This window comes from Anarrhichthys ocellatus, unplaced genomic scaffold (genome assembly GCF_004355925.1).
Source record: "Anarrhichthys ocellatus isolate YVR2014 unplaced genomic scaffold, GSC_Weel_1.0 scaffold8, whole genome shotgun sequence".
NCBI lineage: Eukaryota > Metazoa > Chordata > Actinopteri > Perciformes > Anarhichadidae > Anarrhichthys > Anarrhichthys ocellatus.
In genome coordinates this window covers 1,859,548-1,873,117 of record NW_022280038.1, presented here as the reverse complement: position 1 = coordinate 1,873,117, position 13,570 = coordinate 1,859,548, and positions in this window count along the sequence as shown.

Genomic DNA, 13,570 nt, shown 5'->3' with positions numbered 1-13,570 from the left:
TGTGTGTGTGTGTGTGTGTGTGTGTGTGTGTGTGTGTGTGTGTGTGTAGCCGATGTAGAACATTCATAAATGGGCGTAATGGGCTCCATATGGTGAAGTCGGAGAGCTGGAGCAGAGTGTGTCTGGGAGAAATATCACTCCTGTCTCCTCCTTTCACACACCGCCGAGCTTAACGCACGTACACGCGCACGACTTCCTGTTGGGATAAAGATGCTGCTTTTCCAGACGGTGTTTGCGTGTTAGTGCAGCGTGTTGTCAAATGGTAATGATTAGAAGGAAAAACAGAATTATTGCTTGTGCGACGAGGAAACAAGGAGAGAAACGGGAGACTGGGTGCTGATGTGCCTTTATTTAAGTACTGCACTTAAGCACAAATTTGAGGTACTTGGGTATTTCCATTTCGTTTTCACTATATTTCAGAGGAAGATATTGTACTTTGCACTGCACTTCATTTATCTGACAGCTTTAGCTACACGTTACTTTTTAAGATTCGTTTTATATTTTAAAAAACAGCATCACTAAAATATGATGCATTTTTGAAGATAGAACTACAAATCAGTAAAGTAGTTAAAATATATATCACCTCAGCCAGCTATACTACTGTAGAATGCTACTTTCATATTAATGCATCAGTAATAATCATTCAATATATACTGTAAATGTATAACACTCACAGGGTCTGCATTATGAATACTTGTGTACATTTTGCCAAAACTACGTGTGCACTTTTACTTCATGGACATTTGTGTGTAACAAGCAGAGGTTACGCGTAGTGAACCGGCCTATGTAGGCGCATCTCACTGTCTGAATTCCATTTAAATAACAGGAAAATACTGCACCATTGACTTTAGTTCAGGTCTTTGCATGCCTCAGCAATGTGCCAACAATGCTCCTGGCCACGCCTCGTTTTTTGACCAACACGCAGGGTTCTGACGAGTGAAGCCGATGCGTGTCTTAAAACTTTCATTCTCTCTACTGGCCAGCAGGGGGCGACTCCTCTGGTTGCAAAAAGAATTCTGATTGTATAGAAGTCTATGAGAAAATGACTCTACTTCTCTCTTGATTTATTATCCCAGTAAACATTGTAAACATGAGTTTATGGTCTCAATCTCTAGTTTCAAGTCTTCTTCAATACGGCATGATGATCATTTACTAACTTATGGTCCATTTAGAGTAAAAAAAAACACAAAGCAGGATATGCTTTAGGGCGGTCTTACTGTGATTGGCAGATAGATGCAGCTACCAGCGACATATACGGCGTCTCTACATCACTCCTCCACATTCCAAATATGGTATCCTCTGTTTATCGGTTGCGAAAAAAACAACATGGCGATGGCCATATTCCAAGATGGCGACAGCAAACCAATAGGTGACATCACGATGTAGTCTGTGGTTTTAAGGCACTGCTGAATGATGATTGGCACACAAACAAAGTCAAAGTGTTTCCTTCGTTGTTATTGTTCAGATGTCGACCATTATGCCCAGAGAATTGTTTTGTTGCTGCTGTTTGAATTTCTCCTGATGCAAGTTTTGAAAGAAAAATGCACTATTGGTGTCACTACCACATTTAGTTAATAATAGTTATAGTAATTTTATTGACAATAAATTATCCTTGAATCCAAAAATGTAGAACGTTTTGGTTTTATCTGTTGACCTTGGTGCACCAGAGCCACTTGTTTTTTTTACTTGAGTTGAATCTTTGGAATATCATTTTACAAACTGAATTTGAGCGGTGACTTGAATAACTTTTAATATCAGGTACTCTAATTTCCTCCCTAAATTCGTGAACCCCTTCCAAAAAGTTTTCAACCTACATAAATTAATGCAAATGGTTTTCAAAGTAAAGTATTTAAATTACATAAATTCAGTGGTATATATATTTCAGCATTAAGTATTCAGCGGTGGCTCAATTTCACAGTTAATTATTTAGCCCCTTGTAATTAATACATCATTTTGTTATTGTGTGATTCTAATATTTGCTTCCTTATACTCCAGGGCCCATATACCCATTGGTTAAAAAGTATATTTAAACCCAGGAAGATCTTTTCACATTTCGGGAATCAGGGGCCACTTCATGAGCTTAATGGTGTTTGTGAATGTGAATGGATAGAGCTCGCTAATTGGTTCACCCCGCTGTTATATGGTCACTCTAACTGGAGAGGCGTAAGTGCGTGTGTGTCATAGGTCACATGGGTGGGAGAGGATGGGTTGGACTGCAACAGATACACTCCGTCTTTACACTAAGGTCACCTTCAGTCACAAAGTCTGGAAAGAATCTAACCTTGAACATTGCAACTACTCTGGATTCTCTTTCTCTGGGAGAATAAATGGCACAAGAACACACAAACACACACACACACACACACACTCACACACACACATTCATACACAGAAAACCATAAAGTAGAACGGAGGCCGATTTGAGCTTTTATCAAAATGAGGCATCTCATTAACAAGGTTATTTCAGAGTTAGCTTTCTTTAACAAAAGCCTCCATTCAGCACAGGCACTGCTACAGCCCACAGCTAATGGATTGTAATCTAAATAGAACACACACAGCAATATTTCAGTCATACCTTGTTATACGCACACACAGCAGAATAAAAACTGTTCCACGCCTGGGAAATGCCCAGTGTATCATGATGCAGCTCTGTGCAGTCTCTCACCAAGCGCACAGTCTCGATGAATCCTGAAGTTTAAGGAAACCAGTTGTCACCCCGACTCGTCAAATAGCGACGCTTCCACTCGCCGTGAGTTTTTTTGGAGCTCCCCGCCAAAAGCCCGAGATCAGAGGCAAAACGGCATTGGCTCAGCGCACTAGCGCCATGTGTGAAGAAATGGTGGTGTTTGTTATCCTTGGAAATCTCGAGAACTTTTCATCTGATCTATATTCCTCCTGGTGGGTGTATATCTGAGGACCCGAAGGCATGCTTTTGTCAAATTTAATAAACAAGCGAACGGCACTCTGTTCAGCATGCGGGGCGCAGCTTCATGGCTCTGCAGATTGATAGACAGACAGCATGTCATGGCTAATCGACTTCAGATCACTCCACAACCAGAACTCTTCTTCACTTCTCTGGAGTCAACAGGAGCGGATTTCATTTAAATCCACGCTCTCATAACCGCAGTGGTCAAAACAAGCGACTAATAGGCATATTTGGAAATTTCCTCTATGCACTCCTATGCACCTGACTGCGAGAAACCCCAACTTGGGTGTGTTTTTCGGGGGTGGAGTTAGAGATTTTGGAGAACTTTTCACTCTAATGTACTGGGAAGAAAAACTTTCAATACCGCACCCACAGCATTGCAATTATTTTTGAAGTGCATTGTGGTAGAGGCATTATCAGCACAATATACTTGACATTACTTCACTCTATTCAAGGTGTAGCTTTCAGTTCTAATGTGATGGGATAGTTTAAAGAATAATGCATCATATTTTATTTTTCATATTTTGTGGGTCAATTCTGGATCTGCAGCATCACCGGTAATGTTTCTCTGTTGGGTACCACAATGTTTTCCTATTAACTAAAAGTTGGTAAGTAGTATACAGCTGAGTTACATATTTTTATGAATAAGTTATTTCTGTGTCAAATAACTTATTCATATCTTCAAATCATAATAAATCCATAGCTGTTTGGGGCCCTTTTATTTGGAGGCCCAGGTTGTCGTCCTTGCCTAACGCTAAAGTCTGCCCCTGGTGGTCTTTCCTGAACCAGAGTGCATTTTTCTGGTGTTTCCAACTGTGAGTAGGGTGTGTGACGCAACTATGTCCCGGCAGGTGTAGGACCCAAGGAAGCAGCCTTAAATGTGAAGATGTCTGTATGAGCGATGCTGTAAGTCTGGCAACAAACACCACAGGCCGAGCTTTCCGCCCGTTCTGACCAGTCGTAAAGATAGAAAAAGATAGAAAAAGATAGAAAAAGGAGGGATTGGTGCTGGTGGTGATGCTCCCGGAGACTCAGTGCCTCGGGACTCTGTACTGCTGTTGTGCATCAGTCATTGCTGGAGGCCGAGCCTGTCAGGACAGAGGAGCGTTTTCCCCAGAGACCTAAGACTCTCTGCTGGAATGCCCCGGGGGATATTCAACCCTTAAGGCAGGTGAGGCAGGGAGAGATGGATGGACGAACACCCTCCCACCGCGATACCTTCACTGTGTCTACGAGTCATCCACATTTTTACCCATGCCCTGTAATGAATCTTTATCCAAGAAAAGCTGATAAGTTTGGTTACATTTGAAGTGCTATGTTCAAGTTATAAGTTGTAATGATGGAGCTAATGCTGAGTATCTGCAGATACAGTGGCTTCATATCATGTATAACACTGATTAATTAAGAAATGTTCTCTTTCTAAGCTTCCATCTCTTCCTCATTCTCTGTTTGGCTTTCTTTCTCCCCCCTTTTTTTTCTCTGCAGGCATATCCCCCTGTTCCACTTCTTTAATCTCTTTTTTACAGCTTTAATAAGTGCATAAATCACCATTTAACTGACACTAAGAAACAAGTATATGCTGCATAAAACAATTTGAAAATGTATCCTGGATTATTATTGTCATTCAGGCATGCATGGATAACCAGAGGCCAGCAGGCCCCGAGGGGTCAAGGCATCATCGCTATATTTTATTCTAATTCATATTTTTCTCTTCATTGTGTTTTCAAATATTCTAATGCATTTCCTTGAATTGCCATTTAAAAGATTGCGGTGACACTAAATGTTGCTGAACGAAATGTTCAGGTGTTTCTAATTGCATTATTTTCATTGGATGACCGACATGTAACCCCCACAAAAAAACTATGTAACTGTACATATCAAATCAGCTGAGCCAAATGACTGCCTATTATCAGACTATAGGATGTGAATGAGAAGTCATCACAGTTTGTCTACTGATATAAGACGCATTTAATATTTCACATGACACTAATCCAATTTAAAATTCTCGATAATAACCGACTAACAAACATGCAGCATTTTGATGTAATTATTTTTAAGAGGACTGTTAACTTTTACACAACCACAGCTAGCTTTAACATGATTGGTCAATATTACTTTGACTAAAACCAAAATACCAAAACCTTGTCCCGTTGCCACAGATTCTGCAGTCATATGCAGATATCTGTCTATAGAGATTCACATTGCTATTACTTAAAACGCAAGTTATAAAAAACTGAAATTTATCTTTTAAAAGCTAAATTAAAATTTTATATTTTTCAACAAAACTCACTACAACAATTTCTTAAATGGTAACATTAGCCAGTTATACAAACACAGGCTACTGTACATCCTGATTGGCCTATCTGAGGAATAACATCTAACTCACCTTAAAATGTAGGAGCATTCAGACAAAGACAGCTGTTATATTTCCTCTTCGATTCTTGAAGTTGTTTTACAACTCATCCAAGATCTTTCTTCAGTTCTTCAGAGTGGGGAGTCCCAGAGACTACACTTCACCACGGCCATCTTTCACCAACCTGCAAGCATTCGGGAAGCATTCGGGTGCAAACACATCAGCTCACAAATCATATGGCCAGCCAACAATACTAAACAGAGGCAAATAAAACACACTGTGCATATTCTATCAGTTTCATATGCCATCTCCACAATGCCTCATTTAGGGCAATATTGCCTAGCATGGGCTTTTGTAAATGGAAAGCAGAGCGAGATAGATTCCAGGAGCACTGGTGGATATCAATCCCATTTATATCAGCAGCCATGCCAAGTCAATCCACCAAGAGATTAGTTGTGTATGCAATATTTGTTTGTATAGTCAATTCTTCTTTCCACACATTCACTGGTCTGCCACCTCTGCCGTTATGCTTCCTCTCACTCTTTACATCCACAGTAAAAGGCTGTGGGTTTACTGCTAAAAGATTTGATTCTCTTTTGACTTGAACAAATGGAGGTTAAATAGGTTACATCTTCTTTGTCTTGATCATTCGTCATCATTGAAAGCGCGCCTAGCAAAGCCCAATGGGGAAAAAGTTATTTTGGCATCCTGGTGAGTTAAAAGTCTAATTTATTTTCTGCATAGGTAATTTCAGGTGACTGGCAGTTGGAGCACTTCCAAGGCTTGGAGGGCATGAAACTCTCCACGTGAAATCATCAGCACAAAAGATGAGCAACTCTGTTAGCAAATTTGATCAGAAGTGGAAGGTACAAGTCTGGGCACATCAAAACAAACATATGCTGAGAAGAGGACTATGACTCCCAAGGTTCGTTTAAGTCAGAAACATCCAATACAATCAAGTGTAAAATTCTGTTATGTGTGGCACTCATCACAAGCTAAGGATTGCACTCTTTAGAAAACAGGGTTGGGTGGTATTGAAATTCTCCTACTGACGATATTGCTATAAGAAAAACAACAATACAATAAATTATCATGCCAAAAAGAAAGACACACATAGATATGAATATCTATGGACTGGGGACGCATATGTTGCAATAATGTAAAGAGCAATTTTACACATGGGCATACTAAGATCAATAAATCAGACCAATGAACTGGTGATGACCTCGTTCATTGGCTTTTTGTTGAGGGAACCAGTGTGATGCTAACTTCCCTGGTTGTCCAACAGAAATATGTCTTCTGCAGCACTCTATATCAAGGAGTTGAAATTTGAACTACCATCTGCAGCAGAAATGAATGCAGCAGTCATATCATTCTGTCTCCGAGTTGCCAATGAATCAATTAATGCAGCTCTAGAAAAAACATCAAAAATGGTTGAGTTGACCTTTAAAATGGAGATTTTTTTCTAGTCTGATAAATAAGACTAAGCCATAGCCCTATTCTTAGGCCTCTGCTCGAAAATTGCATACCCATACTAAAAAGACTGTAATTCTGTAACTACAAGGTCTACTTTAATAATTATGATGTTATAATACAGGTAACACTTGTGAGATTTGTTCAGATGTGTAAATATTGTGTATATGTTACTGGTTAATAGTGAATGAAGATGGCACACAGCTCAAATTGAAAAGTTTCAGGTTCGCCTGAAAAAAAAGCACTGAAAGCATGAGTATCTCTTTTTAAAGATGCAGGTGAGAGCTAAAACTCTCCCAAATCATAGCACAACATGTCAGAGTCTCTCTGCAAATTGTTTGCTTTGATAAAGTGAAGCAAAAAAAAGTTAGAGAGGTTTTAGTAAAGAGAGGTCACAGGAGGTCGAGCGGATTTGTCATTTTGGAACCAGCTGTTCCAGCTGTTCCATTGTACTTTTATATACTATATAACTATATATTTCACTTGTTTTATCACCAATACTGTTCAATCTATCCAAATACAGCAGTTTGGCATCATTTTGAGAGCCTGAATCCTCTCTGAGCCTGTTTTTGTCTGTCATCCATGGGATTTTCTCATCTAAATTCTAGTTTCCCTGTGTGTATGTGGGCCTATCTCAGCTATGATTGGTCGATTTCAGTCAATGAACCCTCCTTCGACGGGTCCGAGTCTCAGGAATACTTTGGGGGGACACGTGGGCTTGATTGACAGAGTTGTTAGCCGGAAAAAAACAAAACTGCGCCGTGCGTCGCCCAGCGTAAAAACGGATTCACCGAAAGTGAAGTCCCTGCCCCCACGGTCCCCCATGCTTGGTTGACCCCCCTTTCACCAGGAAAGACGGAATATGATACCTTTTTCTTCATGATTCATCTCAAAGTAAGGAGCATTTATGTTTTGTTCTGCGGTGGAGTGGCTTGGTTTTGTGGTGCTTGTTGGCTGTATCTTTGTAATGGTTTAACGGAGAGAAATTCTGAAGATATCTCTGGATTCTGTGTCGAATTCTCGTGCTTTCTGATGTATTGGTCTGCCGTGTTAGCCGTTAGCTTTTTGTTCGTAGCTTTGTATGGAGTGCATGGCTCGCCGAGTCATGGCGAAAAATACGTGATAATGTGGTACATCTTAGTTATTATATTAGTTTGTGTATAATTGTGTTTGCAGTGTGTAAAATGGCTTACATGATGTTTTTGCCCAGAATCTCTTCGTTAAGTCGGTGTATAATATGTGTGTAGCATTCATTATATTTGTTTCTGAAAAGTGCACTCCACGACACTCTTCGCTAAACGGTCTCGCTCGAACCCCAAATGGTCCTCGGTCGGGACCAGAAGGTGGACTTAAGACTCGTCTCTGTTAGCTCCTCTACATCAGAAGACTGATAGTGAAGAAAGGATCCTACAGGAAATCATGAGGTTGACTTTTGGAATAGTTTGGACACATAACTCTGGAATTATGCTGCACAAGCTGTTTGCACTAATTTGATGGATATTTTATGCTTTTTTGTGGCTGCAGGAAGATGGCCCTTCAAAAGTTTCAGATGGAAGATGAAATCATGATAATAATCTCACTGTTTTTATTGGTTCTACCTACTTCAAAGGAACTTCATTGGACGTGCGGGAGAAGATAATGACTGCATTTTTATTTTGAGGTGTGCTGTACTTTTAAAATGGACATTTTCTGCAGCGTAAGCAGAAGTGGCTGATAAAATAGTGAAGCCTTACAGACATCATTCTGTCCCCGACACCGTGGGAGCAGAAAACTGATTCAACATCTTCTAATCCTCACATTTCTCTCTCCCAGGACACGGATAGGTGCTTTTAGACGGAATCATCATACCTTGGAATGGGATGAAAATAAAATAAAATCACTGCACAATTCTTCTGGAAAACTGGAGACAAAATCGTAACAACCCGAAATTATTATATCCAGTATTTAAAACACTATGCTCGGTGCTGCTATCAAATTACCAAATAAATTTGTAGTCCCTGTGGATGATGACAGATGTTGACCATCAGCGACCAGCGAGTGGGTCCTCACATCTCAGAAATCATAAAAAATAAAAAAAAACATTTCAAGAAAAATCTTAAAACTGATTTGGTTCAGCTGAGGTCTAAACCATCTCCCACTTCCTACAAACTCTACTAGTTTCCTCTGCAGTTTGATTTACTTCTAGAATGTATCGAGGAACCAAACCTCAGTATCTTATAACGAGGTAGAACAAGGCAAATCCCAGCGCTACTATCAAGATAATGACATTTCATTTAAGTTGCATTGTCAAATTGGCAGGGAATGAATGGCAGTGACTGGACCGGTATATGAGGGGCTGAGGAGGGAATGAGATGCAGGGGAGGAGGTGGGCGGGGTTGGCCAGGCCACTGCGGAGCAAATGCAAGGCTTATTGAATGAAGGCTTGAGCTACGGGTATGACACATGAGCAAAATAACTGGAGCTGCAATATTGGTATGGTGACCGATCAGTTGTTCTTTGGGTGCACTCGGCCTGACAGAACTTTTTTAGTGTGCTTGAATGGATGGCGGCCAATATACAATAGGACATTATCAAATAGATATTTGTTTGTGGTCTATTATTAAAGATCTTTTTAATAATTGCAGAATTGTAATTCTCACCCATAAAAAAAGCGACTATGACACCCTCCCTGCAGACGCCTCAGTGAAACAAATTGATCATTGTGTCTCAGCTAGTGAGCCTAGTTTTCAGCACCCAGTCTCCTGTGTCTCAGCTAGTGAGCCTTTCGGCAAGTGCAGACCAGATTGTACTGTGCATATGTTGTACCCCAATGATAGGACACGGTGTGCAATGTGAGGTCTTCTCTTTCAAGCCTCCTTGAGCAGATGACGAAAGTGAGAACAGGTGTGTAGATGGGCAGGGCACTCAGGTGATTGGGTAAAGAGGGAAATGGAAACGAAGGAGCCTGTGGAATAGGGGCCGAGAGGAAGGGCCCAAGACTGTGACAGATGCAAGATAGACACAGTCAGTTGTACCTGACACTTTAGGTCTTTGAACAGACCTGATAGACAGACTAGGCCTCTATCAAAAGCTACTAAAACCTAAGGACCATTTCGTGATAGGATCACACCAGCCACAACACCAAATCAGGATGAAGGCATTAAAGTAGGGGGGGCCAGTGGCGCCTTCCCCACTTTCTACCCTACTACTTCCGGTGCCCTTGCTTGGACTGCACCCATCTTCAAACTCTGCCTTCATTTTGAGCTCAACTACACACCTGTCAAGTTTCAAGACTGCTTCTTTACGGTTTTGATGCTATCGCGGTGACAATATCTGTCCACTGACAGGCAGACAACACCTGGCAAAGTACTCAACATTTCTTCTGTGGTAGTTCCTGCTACAGTTCGGGTCTCAGGACCACATTTTGCCATAATTACACACACACAGACTAACAAGGTGAAAACAATATGGGCCACACACCGTCATGGCTGGTACCAATGCTGGATGGTGGTACAGTCACCATTTCTCAAGATGTGCTTTAAGACTGTAAGAACATTTTAACGATTGAAAGCCAACGACCCAGAGACGTCTTTGCAGACTGTCATTTATGGCCCTCTGAGGGCCCTTGAATTTGTGCCCCTTGACAGGATTAGCTAATGATGGCCAACCTCCCCTAACTGATATTGCTCGTCAGTAGTGGGAATTTAAATAAAACCAATTGACCTGCAGTGAACATGAGGTTGCTGGGGCCTAGTTGTCCTTGGGTAGAAAACAGAATGGGCTTCCATCCATGTTTAAAATGTTTCCACTGACAATCACATTTTATAACTAATTTTGCAGTTGGTATTCATGAGTTGCTCTTGGTGCTGCTTCCAGTTGGACTGCAGGATTACAATCCCAAAAGCAGTATCATCAGCAAGAAATGCAGACAAACCCAGACGGACCGCAACAATAGGTGGGCATTTTGCTCTTCATGTCCGGCAAGCAAACAGTCAGAATGATCTTACACCATGGCGAAGATATTTTATTTTTGCTGTATAAACCAAATTAAGTTTCCCCAATATTTCTCAACTTACTTTGCAAGTTGCTGTCCCTTGCTATTCTTCACGGTCTGTTAAAAGTACAGACAAGCTAATTCTGTCTTTATTGTGTCTTGTGTTTTAACTGTATCTTTCTTCCGCTCTTTCATTCTTTATCTCTCTAATACTGTTTAACAGAGGATGAAAGTTTAATGGTTCATTGCAAGAAACAGGGTCATTGCAGCAGCAAATGGGACACAAACAAACAAAGATCAGTTGGTGATCTTCTCTTCTTGTATTTACCCTTCTACAAGTCTACACGTAAAAACAAAGGTAGGAATGGAGGATGGAAGCAAGATATTGGCCAAACTGTCCATTTTTAGTCATGCTAGTGGCATGGCCCCTTGTCAGTAGTCATCAATGCAAACTGCTGACTGTGTCACTGTGAATGAACAAAGTAAAGACGTATTCATTTAATGCTGAGAAACTTGTCAGTGGGACAGTTGCGAAGACGGACGGATGTCATATAGTGGTAGTATAGGCATTTTCATAATCTGATCATGATGTTATACCTTAAAGCTACTATGAGGAACTTTACTTTTGTGTTAATTTTGGCGGTCTCTGTGGAGATGCGGTAGTGTTACCGCGAGCACCAGAGATAAGCTGGAACTGGGTCTGTCCGCAGTGGGCTGTTTGCAGCTGGGGGCCGTGCTTAGAGTCTGAGCTGAAGGAGTTACTGGTGAACCTGATTTTGTCCGATTTTGCTTGGAATCTGACCCGGTGGCACCAATGACAATAACTCTATAGAAATTGACAATCTTCTCGCTGATTGTCTCGTTGACTTACGTGGGTAGTAGAGGCATCATTGTTTAATTGAGACTGTTTCATAACCAGTCAAAAGTTCCTCACAGTAATTTAAAAACAATGATTCAGCATTTTGGGAAATTGTTCTTACTCAGGGGGAGGTGATTGATTGAGAAGATTGATACCACTCTCATATCTGTGTGTTGGACCTACAGCCGCGAGGCCGATTAGCTTTTATTAAGAATTGGAAGAAAGAGGAAACAGCTCGCCTGGCTTTGTCAAACAATACACTTATCAACACCTCCAAACCTCACTAATTAACACGTTTAGCCTTTATACACACACACAACTTTCCCCTTGTTCTTAATGCTAAGTTAGAAAGTCAATAAGCAAATGTATCAAGCCAGGAGGATTTAAATGCCTAGCCATAACCATATCTTTAAGCATATTTAAACTCCAAAACAATTTTGAAGAAATGTTCCCAGAAACAACCCAGGTGGCAATACATTTTCCCTCAAATGTGCATTGCTAATTTTAGTTCTTGCTAATATTAGACAGTTGCATATGACAAGAAATAAGTACATTAATAAAAGGACATAATAACTTGATAGAATCATAGCACAACAGCATTGCACAAACAAAATAGAATACAAACAAATAAACAACAGAGTGTGGTTAGGCATGTCTTTATGATGATAATTAAGAGACTAAAGAAAAGTATTCAGATGTGACTTTAGGCTGGTTTTAAAGGTATCAGTGGAGGGGAATGATACCCGTTAGTGACAAACTGTTCCACAGTTTAGGCACGACAACTGAAATCACCTTTTGTTTTTAACAGAGTGCGTGGAATGGATTGGGCTCCAGATCTGAGGAGTCGGGAGGTGGATTAGAGGATGAGCAGTTCAGAAATGTAACCTGGTGCCAGTCCATGCAGTGCTTTAGAAATCCTTTTTTTTTTATGTTAAAATCCATTCTGTATTTCACTGGAGAGAGGACAGTACACAGGAGATATTGTCTCTTTTCCTGGTACCAGTGAGAACTCCCGCTGCTACATTTTGAACACGCTGCAGGTGAGATATGGCTGACTGAATGATTCCTACATAGAAAGAAATGCAATCGCCAAGGCGAGAGGAAGTAAAAGCTTCAGCTAAAGTCTCCAAATCTTTAACAGGCAGGAATAATTTCAATTTGGCAGTTGAATTGTGAATGAAATTTTAAAAAATCAAAGATAACTTTACATACGGCCTGAGGGCATTGATTGTAGATGAGTTGTCTGCTGAATTGGCTCTTTTGATCAGAGTGTATGACAGCATGTTTGAAGTAAGCTGGGACACAACCATTAACCAGAGAGTTATTCATTATTGATAAAACACTGGGCCCGATGGTGTCCAGCACCTCCGTAAGTATGCGTGAGGGATCTATATCATGTGCTAGGGTTCATAATGAGATAATATGTGTCAAAGAGGAGCGAGAAATCGGTTCAAAGTTGCTAAGAACAGAGATGCATGAGCATAATTCTGAAGGATCGTAGGAGGGCGGTGAGATCTGAGATTGTATACTGTCAATTTTGCAAATAAAGAATCTCAGAAAATATTCACAGGTATCTGATATCGCTGGATATTTTGTACTGACAGTGCATTGCTGCCGGCCCTGATGGAGCAGCTTTCACCACAGCTCATCAGCCATATAAATGTCCGCTCTGCTAGCCAGGCCGAAAACTCCTCTTTTTTCCCTCTCTCTCTCCACACTGTGTCTTTGTCAGTAAGTCTGGTCTCTGTGACAGGGGTTCTGTGTTGTGATCATAAGGGCATCTGTGGTGTGTAATTCAGGAAGTGTGTATGTGTGTGCGTAGAGATGACGAGAGAGGAGGAAAATTACTTCTGCAGCATTATGTATTTAAGAGGTTCTCGGCTGCAGAGCAATATCCCCTTACTGGCACTGACTGCTTTACACATCTCTCTCTCTCACTCACACACACACACACACACACACACACACACACACACACACACACAC